A 7,517-nucleotide genomic window follows, 5' to 3' on the forward strand; every position below is an offset into this window, starting at 1 on the left:
GAATGCGGAATTTTGTATGTAAGAAAAGGCTAGTTTAGAAAAAGAGAGAGAGAGAGAGAGAGAATAATCAAGAAAATCTTGATGAGAGTTGGTGAATGATTAAGAGAGAATTAGAGAATTAATGATTGCGAATGAAAACTAATTGTAGGTGAATTAAAACGGAGTTTTTAATACGTTATTTATAGAGAAATTAGCCAAAGAGATAAAATATCAAAACAGAGCACTTGGCGCACGCAAAACGAGGTTGGCGCACGCAAAACAGAGCTGGCGCCATCACACCAGCTTATTGGCGCCAGGCGCCAATGGCTAGCACCAGGCGCCAATGGCTGGCGCCAGGCGCCAAGCCTGATTCCAGGCGCCAATGCCTGGAGTCAGGCGCCAGGCCTGTTTTTAACGCGTTTTCGAAAATCAGATAAGTTTGCCGTACTGGAGGATAAAATCGTATCTTTTCCTCGAAAATGCTTTTTGATTTTAATTAAAACTCTGAAAAGTCAACAAAAGTCAATTTATCAATGCTAATTGAATTAGGAATGAAAAGAACCTTCTAGAAGAATCTAGAAGACTAAAACCATTCCTAATTGCATTAGGAATGCTAATTGCATTAGGAATGATAAATCATATTAGGCTCTCCCCAAGATCATTGGGACGCATATAAGGCTCAAAACGGGCCAGGTTTGGTAAATTGGCCATAACTTCCTCAATATTTATCGGAATTGGGCTTATAATATATCGTTGGAAAGCTCTTGTCAAGCCCCATCCAACTACCCTACTATCGGACCCATATCATAGACCAACCAAACTGGATTTGTTGTTTTCTTAAAATAAGTTTTCAAAAAAAGAGAGAAGAGAAAACAAATTAAAATTATCCGCAACACTAGACTTTCCACACTTTTGCTTCATTCGATTATGATTCGACGTGAAAGGTACTCATCACTGGGTTTAGTTTTGGGGAGACACAAATGGGTGTCTACAAGTATTTCCCATCAGTTTTCAAAATTTTTCATACACTCTTCTTTTTCAATCTGAGTATTGAATCAAAGCATTAAGTGAGCTCATTTTGTTCTATAATACTCGAGTTCAAGAATCACTAGTTAAGTGTTGGAAGAATAAGTGGAACGTCATTCCTTCCTTCTTTTCTTCCAATTAAAGCATCAGCAATAACAAAATTCTTGTTCCTCTTGGCGGTAACAAATAATTCATAAGCAACCATGAAGACGAAGCACAAGACAAGTCTCTATACAAGATTTCATTTTTTTTTCTTTTCTTCTTTCGTTTCATACGTTTTCCCCTAATAAGTCTAGCATAGGTTCTCCTTATCCTTGTGTCTATATGCCATGTTCCATCAATGAGCATTTCTTTCCTTTACATTCGATCATGTCATGCGCAAAAATAAAATAAAAAAATTTCCGAACTGAACACAAGGTAAACCAATGACTTGAGGCACCTTTGGAACACTTTCATTCCCTATAAACCATTTAATCACATATCCATTTCTTCGTCAACCACTATGAGCCTCGTCTAACGATTGACCTTATTTATTCAACCCACATTCACTTAACCCTGGGATGAGAAGGTGTGCAATTTGTGTAACAATCAGAAAGCAAGTTCGAATTTAAAAAAAAAAAGGAAAAGAATAAGTAAATAAAAAAAATGTCTAAAGGCAAGTGTTCCAATGTCTCCGATATGAACATGTCTCAAATTGCGTCTCTCATCGAGTGCTTGGTACCGTGCCTGAGAAACATGAATGCTAAGTGAGTGATGGACCGCATGATCTGAGATTTCCTACATTAATTCACAAGAATGGAAAAAAGAAAAAAAAATTCAAAATAAAAAAAAAAAATTATGAAAAATAAAGCTTGCAAAGTCTAATACATAATGGTCTTAAGCCTTTTACCCCTTTTCTTCTTTAAACCTTCAGGTTAACAACATTACAACCCTTGAAAGACCTCTTTGAGGTGTACACACACTTGTGCAAAGTTTGGTTAGAGCTACATTCGGCCTGATTCCTAACGGATACGTAGGCATCCTCACATTGAGGTGCGGCCACATTCATATACATGATCGCATCAAAGAATATCAAATGCTGAATCCTATACCCCTACCCATTTAGAGCTAGACTCGGGGGCTTGAACCCAATCACATTAGCCTACCCAGCCTAAAGAGTCATCATCTTTGACTCTTTTCACATATATTTCTATCACCATAACCTTGCAGCCAGCCTTAGTATCACATTCACACATTTCACTCACACATCCATATCCATATCATCCTTCTCTTTAGGAACCTTTTATCATGATGTCTTGTTTCAACACTGTGCATGTTTCATCATATTTAAAGACAACATTCATTAGAAGAAACATTGTATACTTGCTTAGCTTCCTGACCTGAGCAATATTCATTGTTTCATGCATCACATAATGTGCTGAGAAAAATTTATATATCAATGATTTTTAATCATACAAAGCATATCGTGCTTAGCTCGTTGACCTAAGCAACGTTCATTATGCAATAATCACTTCATCTGTATACATGCTTAGCTTCCAGACCTAAGTGACGTTCAAGATTGTTTATTTACACCATAAATGATGCTTAGCTCCATGATCTAACTTCATTCATCGTGTCGCATGATGTAATTATCCTTAGCCTCCTGGCCTAAGGACATGCATCATGCATACATTACTTTCAAGAAAAGAAATCCAATCCATGCGATTCATTTTGTCTTGCTCAACAAGGTAGTTCAAAACTTCTTTCCTTTTTTTTCGCGTCTTTTCTTTTGGGGAAGTTTAAAAAAAAAATTCAAAATTTTCTCATCGAGGGAAGTTCGAAAATAAAAGTTCAGTTTTCACATCTTTCTTTTTCGAGAGAAAGTCGATACCCTCCACTCATGACAAAAATTGACGGAAATTTTTTGCTCTTGCATCTTCATTTTCTTGTGTTTGCACACATATACACAAGTCATACACAAGTCATACACATGTCATGTCATGTCACGTCACGTCAAACTTGGTCAAGTCAGTGGTCAAGTCAATCACAATATATACGAGTCCATTGGCAAATTTCTTTTTGCAGGTCTCATCTACAGCCCACGTTCGGGGACACGCAAACCAACTACAACCCACGTCCGGGGACAAGCGGACCATCTACAGCCCACGTTCGGGGACAAGCGAACCAACTACAACCCACGTCCGGGGACAAGCGGACCATCTACAGCCCACGTCCGGGGACAAGCGGACCATCTCCAGCCCACATCCGGGGACAAGCAGACCATCTACAGCCCACGTCCTGGGGCAAGCGGACCATCTACAGTCCGCATCCGGGGACAAGCGGACCATCTACAGTCCGCATCCGGGGACAAGCGAACCATCTACAGCCCACGTCCGGGGACAAGCGGACCATCTACAGCCCACGTTCCGGGACAAGCGAACCATTTACAGCCCACGTTCGAGGACAAGCGAACCAACTACAGCCCACGTCCGAGGACAAGGGGACCATCTACAGCCTACGTTCGGGGACAATCGAATCACCATCATTTCATGCCGCAAGGTTCTCGATACATAGAGACTTGTAATCTCATCATCTGTCGACTTTCCTCAAGCATGGAAAGCATTTCAACAAACATCATCCAGTGGATTCCTTCAAGCATAGGAAAATACCAAACTCATTTGTCACCGATACACTGGTATCAGATAAGCGTTCTATCCCTTTACTCTTTTATCTGTGGAATTAACATTTTTTGAAGGTATCGGCGTATATAGAGTGATTTAGGATCGCAGAACGTCTTAAATCATTCTCCGTCCCTATCGACTACTTTGACTATCGTTTTTGAAACTGACATTTCTACAAAGTCAGTCAAAGTGGGGGCTTCTGTAGACACCTAAAAATAGCTCCCCAAAACCAAACCCGATGATGAAAAACCTTTCACCGCCATTATTGGTGGGGTTGTGTATTTAATCTTGGAGTGCTTAAATCAATATTTCCATTTCATAAAACCAACCCAAATTGTATCCCATTTCCCCAAACCATAAATCATTTTCCTTTTTTCGTGCCTTTAAACCCAAAATAATTCATTTCGTGTCCTTTTAAATAATTCATTTCGTGTCCTTTTTATAAAAACATTTATTCCAGTTTAATTTGGTTCATAATCTTGGTCCAATGATAGAATAGTTAGATGGGGCTTTAAAAGAGCTTTCCAACGATATATTATAAGCCCAAATCCGAGTTATAACGAATAAGTTATGGCCAAAATATGAAACTGAGCCCAAACCGAACCTAAGCCCACCTTACCTACGACCCAATGATCATGTGGAGGGTCCAAATTATTTAATCCCATTCCTAAACCAATTAGGATTAATTGGAAGCTTCTATAAGTTTCTAAAAGATCTTAATTATCCTTTTTGAAAAGATAAGATTAAAGAGTTTGAAATTGAATAAAACTCCACTATTTTAAAGTCTTATTTCTATCCGAATTGAATAACATTCAAAGATAGACAGATATTATTTTCGTGCCTCATATTTTTTATCCAAATTTTATATGGTTGGATAGCCCTAGAAATTATCTTTCCAATGATATATTATAATATCAATTCTGAGCTATAACGGAAAAGATATGAATAAAATGTCAAACTCTATCCAAAACTGACACCGTCTCACTATTTCAGCTATATATTTTGTTATACAAAATATTTTAATCTAATTCCAATTGGATTAGAAATTAGACTTCAAAATCTTTCCAACGATATCTTATTTATCTTATTCCAATTTTTGGATCAAAAGATATGATAAAAACAAAAACCGCAAAAACTACTGTCTATCGAGTTTTATTCCGATTTAATTCGGATCTTATCTTGTTTTTTCGACCCTTTTTTGTTCTCTATAAATAGAGGTCATATCAGCCCTTTTTCAATCATCAACAAGCTTGATTATCAAATCCTTCTCTCTTCCTCTCTTTTACACCAAAATTCTTCTCTCTCTCTCTCATATTCTAAGCCTTAAACCTATATTCCTAATTACACCATTCTTCCCTTAAGCACTCCAAGGTGTCTATACTAAACCCGAGGTTCTGTCCTTAAACCAAGGCGTGAAAGGTATAAATAACTGAGGGTTTGGACCAAATCAAATCTATATTAATTTAATTTAATTTTCATTTGCTTTATATTTTTTTTTATTGAAGTTACTAACAGTTTATTCATGATGTAGCAATTTAAAGGAACGCGCAGAATGTGAGTAAAAAATTAATTTAATTACTCTTATTTTATTTTAATATTGCTAGTATCATGATTAGGTTAATTTTATATTTGATTTGACTAACATTATTATTATTGAGTTGCTTCCAATATTAATGTTTATTCTATTATTATTTATTGATCACTATATTGCATGTTTAAAGGGAATATGTAATTGGAAATCACGCCTAATAAAGATAATTTGGACAACCGGTTTAGGTTCCTTTTTAATCTTATTGTTAATTCAAGTGATCACAAATATTTTAGAATAATGTGTTGCATTAATATTAAACCAATTTAGCCTAATAATAGTTTGGAGCAAATTGAATATTTTGTTTGTATGCCTTTGAGATTGCAGAAATCACGTTTCACTATAAGAATCGAGTAGAGGCCAATACGGGCGAATGTGGCTCCATGACTCACTTTGTACCATCATCCCCGATACTCCTTTCGTGGTTCCAAACCATATGGAGTTAGTAATCTCATGGATTATGAATGGGGTGTAACCTTCACGGGTCAATTGTTGTTGCCTATCGTTGTCCCTTATCGTGGTAGCCTTTTTATGATCCGTGGACGGTTTACAAGTTCCTTAAAAACTTGTTGGCGGCTCCCTACTTTCCTTGTCCCTAATCATAATATGTCAATTCCCACTTCCTCTGAGTGCCAAGCATATTCACCACGTGCTTTCACGTAGGCGCACTTCGAGCGACGCCTACACAAAATATATTTAAACGGATAAAATCACCCTTAACAATTCTTCAATGAAGATATTGTTCGGACGAGTCAATTTTTTTTTCAAGAAATCAAAATTGATTTGTCTAGTCGGCGCGCGCAAGTGACTCTGTTGCGCGCAACGAAATCACTTGTGCTGGGAGTGGTCGTGCAACTCACTTAGTTGCGCTCGCCACCTGCTCGTAGAATATTTTTTTTAATTCGACCATCTTTTTTTGTCATCGTGTTTTTTTATTCGATTTTTTTTACTTTTTTATGCTATCCTTTGAATATGACGCTAAATCACGAAGAGACAACTTCGTAATTAAGAACCTATACCAAATTAAAAAGATAAAAAGAAGACTATCCTAACACGTTGCATATAGTAACATAATCACATAAGCATACCATAAGTTAAGATTCACGCAATGCCGTTCTAAGGTCAAAAAGGCGTGGGTGTCCAAAAGTACCATATCTTAAGAAACGACGCATAAATCAATCACTCAACGTGTTGACCTATGGCATCGCCCTCCAAATATTTTGTTGGCGATATGGGTGGGATAATTGTTATTGATTTCGGGATTGAAGCCTAGTGTTGGCGACCCCTAATCAATAAGTCGATCCCCAATGGTTTAAGTGTGCTATGCCTATGCATGATGCAATGTTGCTTGTTTAGTTTTTACTCTTGTGCAAAAGGAAGATATTATGCATTCAAGTTTCGCTCTCTAACTAGAGATTATCCAAGTTAATTCTCGTTACAACCCATAGGCAACTTAGTGTTGGAAACCTTGGACCATAACTACGAATTAATCATGTAACCTCTAAGTCCCCAGTGGAATCGCCACTGTAAGGAGGGTGATCCCATCGTAAGGGGTACTCTACTTAAATGCCCATGGCCACTTAAAATCCTAGGACTTTACACTTGTTAGGGTGTAGTAGGATTTGAATTACTGACTGTTTGGGGGACCTTTAATTAGAATTGATTCTATCATTACGCTTTTTGTAAGAAACAAGTAGGAGTCGCCAATGAGTTTTGAAAAACTCATAAACCTCGTTCATGCCTTTCTTCCATGTGGAGTTCATGGAATAATTAGCACGAATCATAAGTTTGCCCATGCCCAAATTGGTCTATAAACCAGAAATGAGTTCGGGAGCGAGGGTACTAAAATGACGTTCCTTTTTAGAGGGGAATCGTTATCCTAGCCCTAGTGCGGCCTCTACTAGCTCTTACTTTTTTTTTTCTAATTTCATCACCAAACAATATATGCAACGCGATACCTAAAACTATGTTAGTTGATTTTATTTACAAGGAATAATTCACATAGGAATTACATCGTAATGTCGTTATTCTTATTTAATGAAATTCCTGAAAAGGACAAGAAAATAAACAATATTTGCCTTGGCTTAAGTGATCAACCAACAATTATTTAATTCAATTCTAATCTTTATTTAACATAAGATACTATGTGGAATTGATTAATTAATCATTTTAAAGGTGATCAAACAACACTAATTAATTAATTAAGGTTTTTTTTAAACATGAAAAAAAGTGATTTAACTAAGTTCTCAGGAATTTACCACTTC

Source organism: Chenopodium album, chromosome 5 (genome assembly GCF_948465745.1).
Source record: "Chenopodium album chromosome 5, dcCheAlbu1.1, whole genome shotgun sequence".
In the NCBI taxonomy this organism is placed as follows: domain Eukaryota; kingdom Viridiplantae; phylum Streptophyta; class Magnoliopsida; order Caryophyllales; family Amaranthaceae; genus Chenopodium; species Chenopodium album.